This window comes from Ceratosolen solmsi, unplaced genomic scaffold, assembly GCF_000503995.2.
Source record: "Ceratosolen solmsi marchali unplaced genomic scaffold, CerSol_1.0 scaffold10, whole genome shotgun sequence".
Classification (NCBI taxonomy): Eukaryota; Metazoa; Arthropoda; class Insecta; order Hymenoptera; family Agaonidae; genus Ceratosolen; species Ceratosolen solmsi.
In genome coordinates this window covers 19343327-19357093 of record NW_011948412.1, presented here as the reverse complement: position 1 = coordinate 19357093, position 13767 = coordinate 19343327, and the positions used below count along the sequence as shown (strand labels likewise).

Here is a 13767-nt window from a genome sequence, read left to right as displayed (position 1 = left end):
ATATTTCATAGGTAGGCTTTGAATGTTTCTCTTTGGTATATCGAATTTGAATATGTTTTAGCAAAACATTACCTTTGCATAGTGTAGGAGACGTATGAATAATCCCGTTTGAAATATATTTTCGTCGTAATTATGAACCCATTATAAAATAATACTAGAAATGATATATGAAGGGAAAAATAAAAATAGTTTGCACATTCAACCATTTATTTTGTTTTTTTTATGTCGATATGAAAGCATAATATTCATGCCTCTTGATAAGTGAAATTATGAAAACCATAATTTTTAATAAAGTTTCTCCAACCAACAACAAGAACAAAACAACAAATTTGTTTTTGTCGTATATTTCACATTATTTTAATTTATGTATATACTTCAGAGAAAAATGGTTCAATTGGGAATTCAGTTGATTTTGTTTAATCATAATAAGATTCTGCATTCTTTTCATATATACTTGATGGATGTTTATATTTCATATTATTATGTAAGTAATGATAATATTTTTATTTATTATTTAGGATAATGATAGTGTGTGATGATCATGATAAGATAAAAGTGAATAGTGAGTAAATATCGTTTTATTTTATCCCGAAAATTATACAGTAGTTTTTTTAATCACTGTTGTATTTATGTTTCATATTTATTAGCATTTATAATCTATTATTTAAATCTTATATATAAAATCAGAGTATATACTTTTGTTTGTGATCGATATGATTATTTAGAATAAGGTAAATATTGAAATAAATTGATATTCAAAGAATGAACGTATCAAGTGTATGTAAGCATTCTGCAAATGTTTAGGCGAAAATTTAAAGTTAAGTAATATAATAATAATAATATAATAATATAAAGTTAAGCAATATACAGATATAGCTATATAGAAATATAGAGGTAGATAGAGTTTACGTATTTTATTAATACTAGGTATTAGGAATAGTATAAAAATATATAATAATGTATTAGGTATATTATAAGATGGATAGAGGAAGAAAGAGTTTAGCAAATGGACAGAGAGAAGGGGAAAGAGAATAGTTATGAGAGCCCGTGTGACCTAATCAGAAATTAATTTATTGTTGCGTGGTGTTTAATGCCTCAATTCGTTTTCTATTACAGAACAACCGTCAGATATATGATTCTTATACATAAGTGTCGTGTAGTAAACAATGCAGTTAATACTACAATTAAGTTTGTCCTAATTATTATTATATAATATTATTTTAAATATTACCATTAACTGGGTTAATAAGGAATTATAATGATACTAGTAATAACAACATTAAGGAGACTTATAGTTATTAGATTTTTTTTTAATAAACAAATGACATTCATTTCAATATATATCTTGTATATAATAAATATCAATAAGTCTTGTATATTAATTATCATTTATTTTAAAGAAGATTTTAAAATTGTATTTTTATTAAGTTTATTATGTTTAAATGCCACGTAAAACTTTATAAAATATAACTATGGAATTTTTAATGTTTCGATGGATAAATGAAAATTTTATCGAATGTTCATAATTACTATGAATAAGTTTTAATTATTAAATCACTTTGAAGTAGTAGATATTTTGATGAAGATTGATCTTGTAATGCATTGGAAATGCAAATTAAATATAAAAAATATGAATAATGATATTTATATTATAGTAGCTATGGATATGGCTTGTAAAAGATATAAATTTTGTTATGCAACCGTGAATAAGGTGTTTTGTTTCATTATTTTTGATCCTTAGGGTGTTATTTTTCTACTTTTTTTTTTACTATCGAAACATTTCATTTTATTGTTGAAAGATATTGTAAAGCTAAGGAAAACTTCTTATTTTTCATACAGGTGTTTGTCGATTTGAATGTTAGTGTCTATTGCAGCACTAATTTTGTATCCTTGAGTTATTTTCAAAAATATTCCTATAAATATAGCTATGAATACTCTTACCAATACGATTCATAATGCCATTTCAATTGACTTAATTTGAATTAAATGAAATGATGATACTTATATAACAAATACTTCAAAGCATTAATGAAGAAATACGTTGGAAGATCAGCAAAAAAAAGACTCTTTTTCATCAAGACACTAGAACAAGAGTTCGAATGAACAAATATCTATTTTTATTAAAATTTAATTTTAAAACATAAATGACGCATATTTTCAAATTTAAATACAAGTAGGATATGTTTATTGTAGAAAAAAGCTTCACGTCTTTCTTGATATGATTTATAAAGTAATATACCACTCGCTCTGTTTGCCACTCGTAATAAGTTTCGAATCTAGCTTACGCGTCATATCAATTACGCAATCGTCGAGAAAATCGTAGATATTTTAAAAATGAAACGAAACATGTAGGTTTAAAGGCTGTAAACACAGACCATGCCTCTTGCTTTACTTTTCTTTATTTTTTATTTTTGCGTTAGTTAGTGAGAGAGCGGGGCGGCAACTAGGCTCTGATATTTTCTAACTCTGGGTGGGATTCACTATTACGAGGTAGCGCTAAATTAGTTGCAGGCCGTCACTCGTCGATAAATGACGGCTCTCTAAATATGTGTTTCTTTCTGACTTTCGTCGATCAAAGTCGAGTTCCACTTTCTGGTTCCATCATTTATAATTACTATCATGTGTTCACTCTAACTTGTCGACTCGTTTTTCCACCTTACTCTCGTATGTCAATGGGTTGAAATTTTCAGCGCATTCATTTTATCGTATATAATAATAACGAGTTTTTAATAAAAAAAAAGAAGAAGAAAAAAGAATTATGCATTTAAATTTATTTCGAAATTGTGCTTTTAAAGTGAGTTAGGTGCTCCCTTTTAAAGACTAGTCGCTTAAAATTTATTTAAAAGAAAAAAATTGCCTTTCAAAAGCTGCGTAATTCTCTAAATTTTACTAACTTTATGCAGAGTTATTTTGTAAAATATAGTCGAATTACAGTAGATAGTATGCGAAGGAATGGACATTTTATCAATCTCTTTTCAATAAAATAGTCTTGCTATGAAGTATGAGCTGCGCTTCGTTTTAAAAGAATCGAATTATCTATCTGCAAACAAAATTTTTATTTATTTACCGTTTGTTTTCCTTTCATATATGCGTAAATCGACATTTTAAACTTTATTTGTAATTTCATTCCTTCGACGTCCAATTAAAACATTGAAATTTGCCGATAATACTTCGTTTATTCATTACACTTTAACTATTAAATTTGGTGAACTAAATTGCGCAAGTTATAAAATGTTAGCAAAATACGCATATCAGAAGTAAGCAAAGGAATTTCAAATGAAATTATAAAACACTGTAAGAGCAACTTCAATTTTCTCTGTCAACGAGTTTTCTCGAACGATCCGTTAGCTTCGTAAAACGTGAGTAATAGTAGTGAGTAAAATAAGCATATCAGAAGTAAGCAAAGGAATTTCAAATGAAATTATAAAACACTGTAAGAGCAAATTCAATTTTCTTTGTCAACGAATTTTCTCGAGCGATCCGTTAGCTTCGTAAAACGTGAGTAAAATCATATTGGCTCGCTGCTCGTGCTACTCTCCAGTACATTTTAACGTTGATTGCCATAAATCAATCTTGAGCCCTTAATTCATTAACTAAAGGGCTATTGCTGTAGTTTACCGGGGACAAGTAAACGCATCACGGTCTCCTGTCTCAGGGGCCGTTGATTTTTCTCCTATGTTTTCTCTGCGTTTCCGATCGTTACCTAAATACTTTTAACCATAGACATCAGAAAGATAATTTGAAATTTTTATATTTTACGGAAATAACTTAAAGTAGCTACCCACCCTTTCATTATCGATGTGTTTTAGTACTCTGTTAATGTCAAAGCGAGCCATTAAATTTAATTATATAATGTTATAAAGTCTAAGTTTAATTTATTTTATTCGATAATATTAGAATATAGTGTCGAGTTTTTACTGTTCTAGACATAAGTGGTTTAAGCTTTTGTGAACGAGCTTTAACTGTGACACTTTCTTCCTTACTGCATTTGTTCTAAAGTGAAAAAATAGATTACAAATCGTATCTTAGATACATTTGATCAGTATACAAATACATTAAAATAAGAAAAAATATTGAATTTTAGTATAATAAATTTATTTCATTAATAAAAAGAAATTAATTATAAGAATTTTTAGAAATGCTGTATAATAAGCAATAACAAAAATTTGTCATTAAATATTATTAGCAGAATATATATTTAATATTTATAATTTGTTATGAATGCTTAATGTACGCTAACAATACATTTATTGTATCTCAAAAATGTTCTTTATATGGTTGTTCCTAAATAAATAATTCAAAATTTGTTTGAAATCATACTTCGATGCGCAGGAATATATATTTGGTCAAAATTTGTAATGTAATTGACAAATAATTTATATTCGTTTAAATCATAAATACTATAACATTATATATATATATATATACTGTACATCAATAATAAAATTAAGTTTACAATTGCTGTGTTTACTTATTTGCTGTATTTAAGTTAATATGTATTAATAATATTTTTAATTGAAATCTTTATTTTCTGTTCTAGGTAAGTTCTGAAGAAAACAATTTAATTAATTATGAATAAATTATATCACGTGAGTATAAATATAAATAGTACTTAATCGAGTGAGATAATTTCTTTAATACGGAAAAGTCGTTTCAAGTTTTTTCCCACCAAACGTATGACATTTCGTTCGTACTTATTTAAAACGATCATTTAGATGCTGATCCTAAAGATAAAATTTTATATACCTCAAAGTGATATTGCCAGTGTACCATGGCGTTTCCAATGCCACATCATCATACGAAAACTATTAATTGTACAATAATCTCAGTCAGATTGAGCGCGCCCATTCCCATTACTCGTCACGAAGGAAATCAGACAATTAAATAAAGCGCGAGCAAAAAATTAAACGCAAGGTGGAAGACGCAGTACACAACTTTATTTTCAGCTGTGCTATAGTGCTGCTGCAGGCATATTTCGTGGTCAATCTTTTAACGGAGCGAGAGCAATGGCGTGAGAGAGGGAGCGTTGATAGTTCTCATCTTTTAATAGAAAATAGCACTCTCGGCATTAGGCGTCTCCTATTCCTCCCATCCACATACACACGTGTGCGCGCGTATAAGCGCGCATACACACATTCTCTCTCTCTCTCTCTCTCTCTCTCTCTCTCTCTCTTCTCTCCCTACAATATTCGGATAGTAGCTTGTAAAGCATCGCGTGTTTCTCCAACGCTCACATTTTTCTTTGGGGGCAGAAGCCTGACCTTTGGCACGCAAGATCGTATTTTTGTTTACCTGCGAGCTCGTGCTTCTCCTACAACTTTCATGCTGTGGGGCTCTCATTTTTTTTTTTTTTTTTTTTTTTTTTTTTTTTTTTGAAGAATCTGCATTCAAACTGCGTACCAATGCAACCAATTTCGAAATAGCACTTTGCAGAATTGTTTGGATTAAGTTTCAATGGTGGATGTAAATTATTTTATGATTCTCATTAAATCGTTTGAAAAGAGGTTGCACAGACGAGTACGATACATAAATTTATATTTATATTGTCTGAATTACTACTTTACTAGCGACTTAACAATGATATTATTTAGAAATTTCCTGGCAGAGTATATAAAAAAATTGTCATATTTTTACAAACACAGTTTTTAAATGGAGGTGTAGTGTAGTTGTAAACAAATTTTGAAGGTGTTTCGATCGATGTATTTGTACTAATATGCAGTTATTGTAATATTACTAATTACATTATCATATATCATGTTCAAAAATGTTTGCCTCGGAGATTTTTTTAGTAGCTAATAAATAATATTTGCGATGCAATATTAATTCAATTAATGCAATTAATTCACAATATGTTGTTTAAAAGTAATTGTTCCTCATCAATTCAATATTGTAATTCATAAAATATAAATAGATTATGGAAAATTCCAGCTTTCTATTAAAGCATTTAATAAATTAAATTTTTTTTAATAAATAGACGATTATTTTTGTAATCACCAAGGATTCCATCAAAGTTTGGTTGTATATGCATAAAAATTTTATGCATTTTAAAATGTCAAATAAATCCATAAAATGTGTGCCGTTAAAAATCTACAAGCATGTGCATCATCATACTTCATGTAGTGAAATTTCATTTGAGTCCTGTAGATTCTCGGCCTAAAATGTTCCCCGCACCCAAGAATCATAGGTACTGTGAGGATAGAACCAGAATGACATTTTCGAGGTGCCACAGCTCTTTTTATTCTCCTTAGTACCTTCATCCACTAGTGCCAAGATGCTTTAGCAGTAGTCAATAGATATTCTACACGAGCGTTTTAGCAGTACTTTTAAACATAGATATTTTTATTATACTTTCCTTTTTTGACTGTCGCTATAATTGTTCATCTAGGAATTAATTTTTTAATTGAATTTTAACGATTTCTTGATTATGTCATGAAGAATCGAGGATAAAATTGAATGTACGGGTTACAAATGTAATTTCCGGATCCGATAATGACTTTATCATTTCTTATTTCATTGTTTGAATTTAGAAAAAAAAAAAAACGATAAAAATGTATAGCCTGTACATCAAATACCAATGTATTTGAAATACATGTACCAACTGTATATCGTAAAATTAATGAAAATCGAATCTTTTACATTGGACAACGTCCAATTATAATTTTAATTTTAAAAATATTTTTTTGATAACATAGAAATGGAAAGTTTATTTAAATAGCATAACTTCCACTATCTTTATAATTTATTTCGTAACTATATTAATTTGAATTTTAGTCGCTTTATTACTTGATGTAATATATTATTTTCAAATTATAAAATTTAATAAAAAGATTTAAGAAAATATCTGAAGGCTTGTCAATATTATTTTTAAATTAACGAAGATTTATAAACGACTAGCAACTACAATATTCATATATTCAATACAATTAAGTAAAATTTAAATTATATATTATTAAAGTATATGAAAATATCACATTTATGAAAAATTTGCAAATTATTGGACAGATGACTATTATAATATTAGATTCTTTGTTTAAATTTTCATTTTTAATACTCTTATGAATCTGCTAAGTTAGTTAACTTAATCGAACTAAGATCAGATACCAAATAGACCGGTATCAATTTCAATTACAGCGTATTTATTAAATATGCGTAGTAAATATACAATTTTTATGCCTTTAACGAAATTTTATTTTAAAATGTTAGAGAATGTTATTAAAATGATATTACATGTGTTATATTATCCTTAAAAAAATTTCTATTTCTAAAGCATTGATAGAGAAATATGACGGATAGTAAAGTATGTTTTATGATGTCATTTGTTTTGAATTATGCGTTTCCGTAACTTTAAATGAAACTTTATCGTCTGCAAATTATATCTATTAAGCGGGTGGGAAGAAAGAACTTTAGATAGGAAGCGATTAAAATAAAATTTTTATGGTCATGTAAGCTTTATGATCAACAATGTTATTATATTCTATTTTGATAAAGAAATTTTAAATTATTGTTATTTCTATAAGAAAGTCATCAATTCATTTCATCCTCTAATTTAGTTGCCATTTTTAAAATCCTGTTTTTATTTTTTAAAACAAATTTTTTTAATTGTCTTAGAACTTTTTTATAATATTAAAAAAATATATATTTTGAGACTAACAATAAAATAACAATATAATTGGAATAGAACTTTATGGTACATATGATTTTTAAGAGCTTATTGGAGACAACAAAATGGATTTTTTTTATTATATCTCATGAATTTTAAATATTACATTTTTATTCTTACCATTTCTGTTCAGCCGCTGTCAAAAGAAGTGGAAACATTGATGACTCAACAAGACGTATAATTAAAGCTGCCTTTTAATATAGAATACATATTTAAATTTCCCCTGGGATTATTATTCCCAAATTATTTCATTACAATGCCAATAGGATTTCATAACTCATAAAATTATCAAAATTTGATATCAGCTTTCCCAAGTTCGTACGACCCAACCTCAAACGCAGCCACTTTATCATAAAATGTATTTGAGTATTCGTGCCTTTGATCGTTCATGCCAGCACTTAATAATTGAGGGGCTGGTTGAGGGGGATAGAGGGTTGGAAAAGCGCGACAATAATTCCAAGCTGATCGCGCCTCTGCCAACGACGATGGCGGAAGAGACTGCTTATTTTATGAGAAAGGAGGTCGAGGTTGAGACTGCGCAAGCTTATTTATGCCTCTTCGTTACGCCTCTTGGATGCCTTGGTCCAGTCGTCATTTGCAACGATAATTACGTAGAGCCATTCTTTGAAGGTTCCTTTCTTATATTTTTTTTTCATTCATTGATTTGCCTTCGCAGTAGAGATCCACGATTGTTGTAATGAAACGTCCAATTAATTTAAAATCCAATACTTTATCGATTAATTTAGACAACTTATTCAAGACAACGGTAGTTCATTAAATTATTCAGAGATATTTGTAATTGTAAAATCTTATGTACATAGATAATATTTTAAACTTACTCATATTGTTAAAACTTTAATAAATAATAATTATAGAAAATAGTTGCATTTAATTTAAATTTATGTTCAAAAATTGTATTTTGTAATATATTTAAAGTTAATTTTGGTGTTTAAATATTTAGACTTCAAGAAAAATTTATTGGAGCTTATAATTTAAGAATCATACATAAAAATAATTATAATAGACATTATTTATTATTTAAAAAAGTATTCTTGAATGAAATGAAAAATTTTTGTATATTATTTAATATGTATAAAATATTCAATCAAATAAATAGAAAACAAGAGTGAAATTATTATTTAATAGAAGATGTTAGATTTTGTATTAAAATTTTGTGTCTGAAAGCTTAAAACATATGCTTATAACCAAAAATTTTCAAGTTATAAATTCTTTTAAATATTTTTAGCTCAATGCAATAACGTTTATAATTGGGCAAACAATTTTAGGGAAATATATATAATTATTAATGGTGTATGTATTTCATTTCCATTAGATGGAACATATTTTCTTATATTTTTATCTTTTTCACTTGCAATTTTTGAATTGATATAAATAATAGTCTTATTTATATTTTTATACATTTATATACATTTAAAAATACAATATTATTCTGGTATTATCATTTTCAGCGTTGTATGAAAAATGTATATGCAATTTACACCTATAAATATTTATATATTTATACAATTATAATAAAAAGATTTTATTTAATAAGCATATGTTAAAATTTTGAAAAGTTTTGATTTTTTATAAAAAAATATGCTTCATCTTAAATCTAATTATATTACTTTAAAACAAAGAAAAATATCTGCCATTCTTTTTTAGGTTTGTATTTTTAATTCTTACTATTAGCATTGGTCAATAACTTTATTCTTATTGTATTTCGTATTGTTTATATAATTATTCCTTTATCTAATAAAAATTTACAAATTCTATAAAATTATTCTAAATTTAAATGAATATAATTTTTCCGCGTACCATAAAACATATTTAGTTATTTAAGGAGTTGATATTTGCATGGGTATTGTTGATATAACTAACAACATTATTTATATATAAAAACCCTGAAACACTTGTTATGCATTTATTAGTTTGCTTATATTATAATTAAATAATTGAATAGAAATTATTTAAATTTAGCGCATCCAATAATTCTTTACAAATAGAATGTATAATTCATCATGCTCTCTTTACTATTTAGACTCTACAAGGTGTTAATTATTTTTAAAATTCTATTATTATTCTTTACTATTTATGAATTATAATTTTTATTCTAAGCTTATTCAATATTTTATGAATTGAAGTTATATAATTGAATATATTGTTGTAATTATTGTTAAATAAAAATTATTTATAATCATAACAAAGAAACATTATTTTTAATATTTAATAATAATATATTGTATGGTTAACACGATTAATAATATTTAATTGTAATGAAATTATATATTCAATATTAAAATAGATTTATAATTGCAAAATGTATTACAAAATAGATACTACAATTATAATTTCTAATATATTATACATATTATATCTTATTATATTTCCAGCGATCATTACCAGATATTAATATTAATTACAAAATAAAACTTACTTAATATTATATAAAACTATATTGCAAATATTGAATGCATGACAGTTATTAGGATTGGATTTCATTGGATTTATCATATTCATTAAATTTTAATAAATATACTGTTTAGTATAAGTTTTGGTATCCTTGAAAAATAGACTCAATTTACTAATAATCAGGAATTTTGAAGCTTTATCAATTATGCAAAAATGATGCTTTTAGAAATGGTTTTTTAGTTTTTATTCAATTTATTTTATAATTAATTAGATGTCCAGCAGTTAGGAATTAGCATAAGAAAATTATTGTAAATCAGACTTGGGAATTATCTTATTATATTATATTGATATAATATTAAAATTCCAATTGATCTATGTGAAGATAAAACGGCAAAACATAAATTCGATTATTTAGTTTCATACTTTTAAAGATACTGTGTAGGCATAGTTTGCAGAGTAAAGGAAAAAAGCCGTAAGCAACACGTTGAAGAGTTTTAGAAAATGACGGAAACCTCTTAACGAATCTATGAAACAAGTACTAGAAAATTCAGTCCCAATAGACTGGAAGAGTTTTACTTAGATATATCCAACTTATTATATCCAACACTTTACTTACTTTTTTCTTCTAGCGACTCGTTGCTTATCCGATCATTTTCATGTTTCCATAATTCTTTAAAAGAATTTGTCATCTACTTATATTACCGAGGGATATATTTATCGAAGCAATTGTATACAATTTTCACGTACGTGTTATTCTGCTTATTATTTGATTTTTTTCGGTGCACTAGTTTCCAGAGATTGTTATACTCATTTTTCTGATGGATTTATTATGATATAGCAGCTTTTCGATTCGTAAGAGTTGGAGATAATCTAGATTCGTACACAGAAATTATTAAAATATTCAATAATATTCAATATCACAATAATTATAAAACATGTTAATTATTAATATCATTATAATTAATGAAATACACGGATAATAAATACATCTTTTTAATATTGTTGAAAGAAAAAAATTATATTAAAATATAATATGTTGCATTCATGTTCAAAACATAATGCTGAATTCTTCAGAAATTTTCTTAAATTATATTTATATAATTCCGTTTAAGAAAAGAATGCATTGAAAGTATGATTATTAAAATTTATGGCACGTAAGATCATATGTGATGTGCTTGAAAATCTAAAATGAACATAAAATGATAAATATGTATTTAAAAATAAGAAGAACGTAAAGGCTACATATTTAAAAATGTTAATATAAAATATAAATATTTTTTAAGAATCGAGAGCATTTGAAGAAAAGAGTTAGTAAAAGTTGTTACATAATTCAAGTATTATATTGTACCTAAAGTTAGACTGCTTAATAATCTTAAAAACTTCTTATTTATGCGTATTATATATGCCGTAATGTTATTTCTTAATTTTATAATTTTTTTATCCTCATATATTAATGAAATTACTATACGAACATATTTAGTATAGATATTTATACTTTTTTTTCATGGCGGGAAGCTGAGAGAGTAGCGATGAGGAAAGATATCAGCAACGAAGAGAATTTCTTTAACGCGTACTCAAAGCGTCAAAACAAACTTCCTGCTATGATACACGCACATAACATAATCTTCTGAATCATCTGAATGTTCAACGAGAAAGAGACAACGTTACTTCGCGATTCGCCATCGTCATGAAGCTGCCAACTATATCGAAAAATATGATGACACTTTGTGCCGATGGCATAATCATCTACGTTTTTCTATCTTGTTATTGGGTGTTGACCTCACCATTTTTTCTCGGTTACTCGCAATTATCATGCCAACATCATTTTATCTTTTCGCTTCTCTACTGCTGCTTCATTTTACCACTAAAAGTACCCTTTTCAAAACAAAGGAAAAGAACTTAACAAAGGCTGAAGTATCGTTTGATATTAGGCCTTGTTCCACATACTTTAAAATTATATTTCTCTTTCTAAATATTGTAAAATTTTATATTACCCATAATCGACAATGTTGTAAATCTTACATTGAGAAATATAATTATAAAACATTTTGTTCATTTGAAAAATATTTTAGAAGGCATTTTATGTATTGTTTCTATTATAATTTGATATTTAAAGTATGTCAATTGCCTTAGTATATTAAAACATAAAATAATTGCTAAAAATTTTATCGGTATTTAGAATAATGAAATAAATAAAAATATTTTATCTTATTATCAACTTATATAGTAATATATAAAAATGTATTTTACTATTGATTTTTAGATTTAGAAACAATATACAATATATATTATTTCATAATTCTATATGATGTCTGCTTTAGATAAAGAATTTTGAACCGGTGACCTAGAAAATACAGGTGAACAGAATTTTAAGTGGTTCGTAGAAAAATAATAAATAAATAGCTAATGAAATGAGACACTAGCCATGGCTATATTAATAATTTTCAATATCACAATAATGAGTATATTTTAAATGCATATATTTTGTATATTAGTATACGCGATAACAAATTGCGTAATTCTAAATGCAACTCAAAATGATAGAAAAAATATATATAGTTAATGCTAGTAAGTTTTATTATGTATATCAAGATTTTGTTAGAATTTTACATCTGGAAAATTCAAGTAGTTGGAAATTTTCATATATTGCAATTAAGCAGTAAACGAATAATTAAATATATATTATTTAACTTTTACGCGTAAGTTAAATATATGTTTTAACATAATCGTATATTTTTAACGAATTAATAATTTTTATCTTGTGGGACAATTTCCATTATACTTTTATGGGATTTATAACATACGAATTAATATATCATTTATGCATTCTTCATTTTGATCATTCATTAAATAAATTCGAAATATATAATTATATATATATTTGATGTTACAATTTATTTGCAAACTAAAATAGATATGAAAATAAACTCAATTTACAATATTTCTTTAATGATTTATTTATATAATTACTTATGATAGATAACTTATTTAAATTTCATTATTAATATAGTTTCACACGAAAATATAAAATTGTCAAATTTATTATTTACATTTTTAAAGTATATAATGGAAGTCATTAAAAACTCTAATTTAAATAATTAATTGACATTCGCAATGCATATATAAATGCATAGAAAAATAATAAAAATCCTTAAAGGGAATTGAATTAAATTACTTTCTTAAATAAATTTTTTCAGTTTGTGTACATTATACATAATGAAAAACCATGCGAAATTGTTTGTATACATCGGGTTATTTCTTGTAATTGCTTTTAAAATGACAGAAAAATGACTAAGAAAAAGCTATTGTAATTACAAATAATTCGATTGTTTATAGTACAAGTACAAAAATTTCTGTGTGAATTCCCACGCTGTAGACGTTGATTTAATAGTTTCAAATTGTTCGGAAAATAATCCCACAATTTGACTCGTCAGCCAAACGTGCAATAATTAACTTAGAACAAAAAACCCACTAGATGTTGTGTAGGGTTGCCGGGCAAGTAAAGGGTGAATGCACTGATTAATAATTAACACATGTCTTTATTATTTCTATTTATTTGAATTGATTTACAAAAGGGTGAATTACAGACGAACTTTATATTTCTTGATAATCTTGTGGTGTTGAAATATATTTACTATGAATGAAGCAGGTTATAATCTATTGAATATTATCACTAAGAGGTTATGGTGATTGTA

At 25.9% G+C, this 13767-nt stretch overlaps 1 protein-coding gene across 1 annotated transcript in view; it reads left to right on the top strand.

Moving 5' to 3' along the window:
* Window positions 1–3444: 3444 nt before the first annotated feature.
* Window positions 3445–13767, top strand: part of LOC105365709 (potassium voltage-gated channel protein Shal-like) — a 78633-nt gene continuing 68310 nt past the window's right edge. The window contains exon 1 of the mRNA XM_011503945.1: window positions 3445–3498. The gene's annotated coding sequence lies outside the window, so the exon portion shown is untranslated. The remainder of the gene's footprint in view (window positions 3499–13767) is intronic.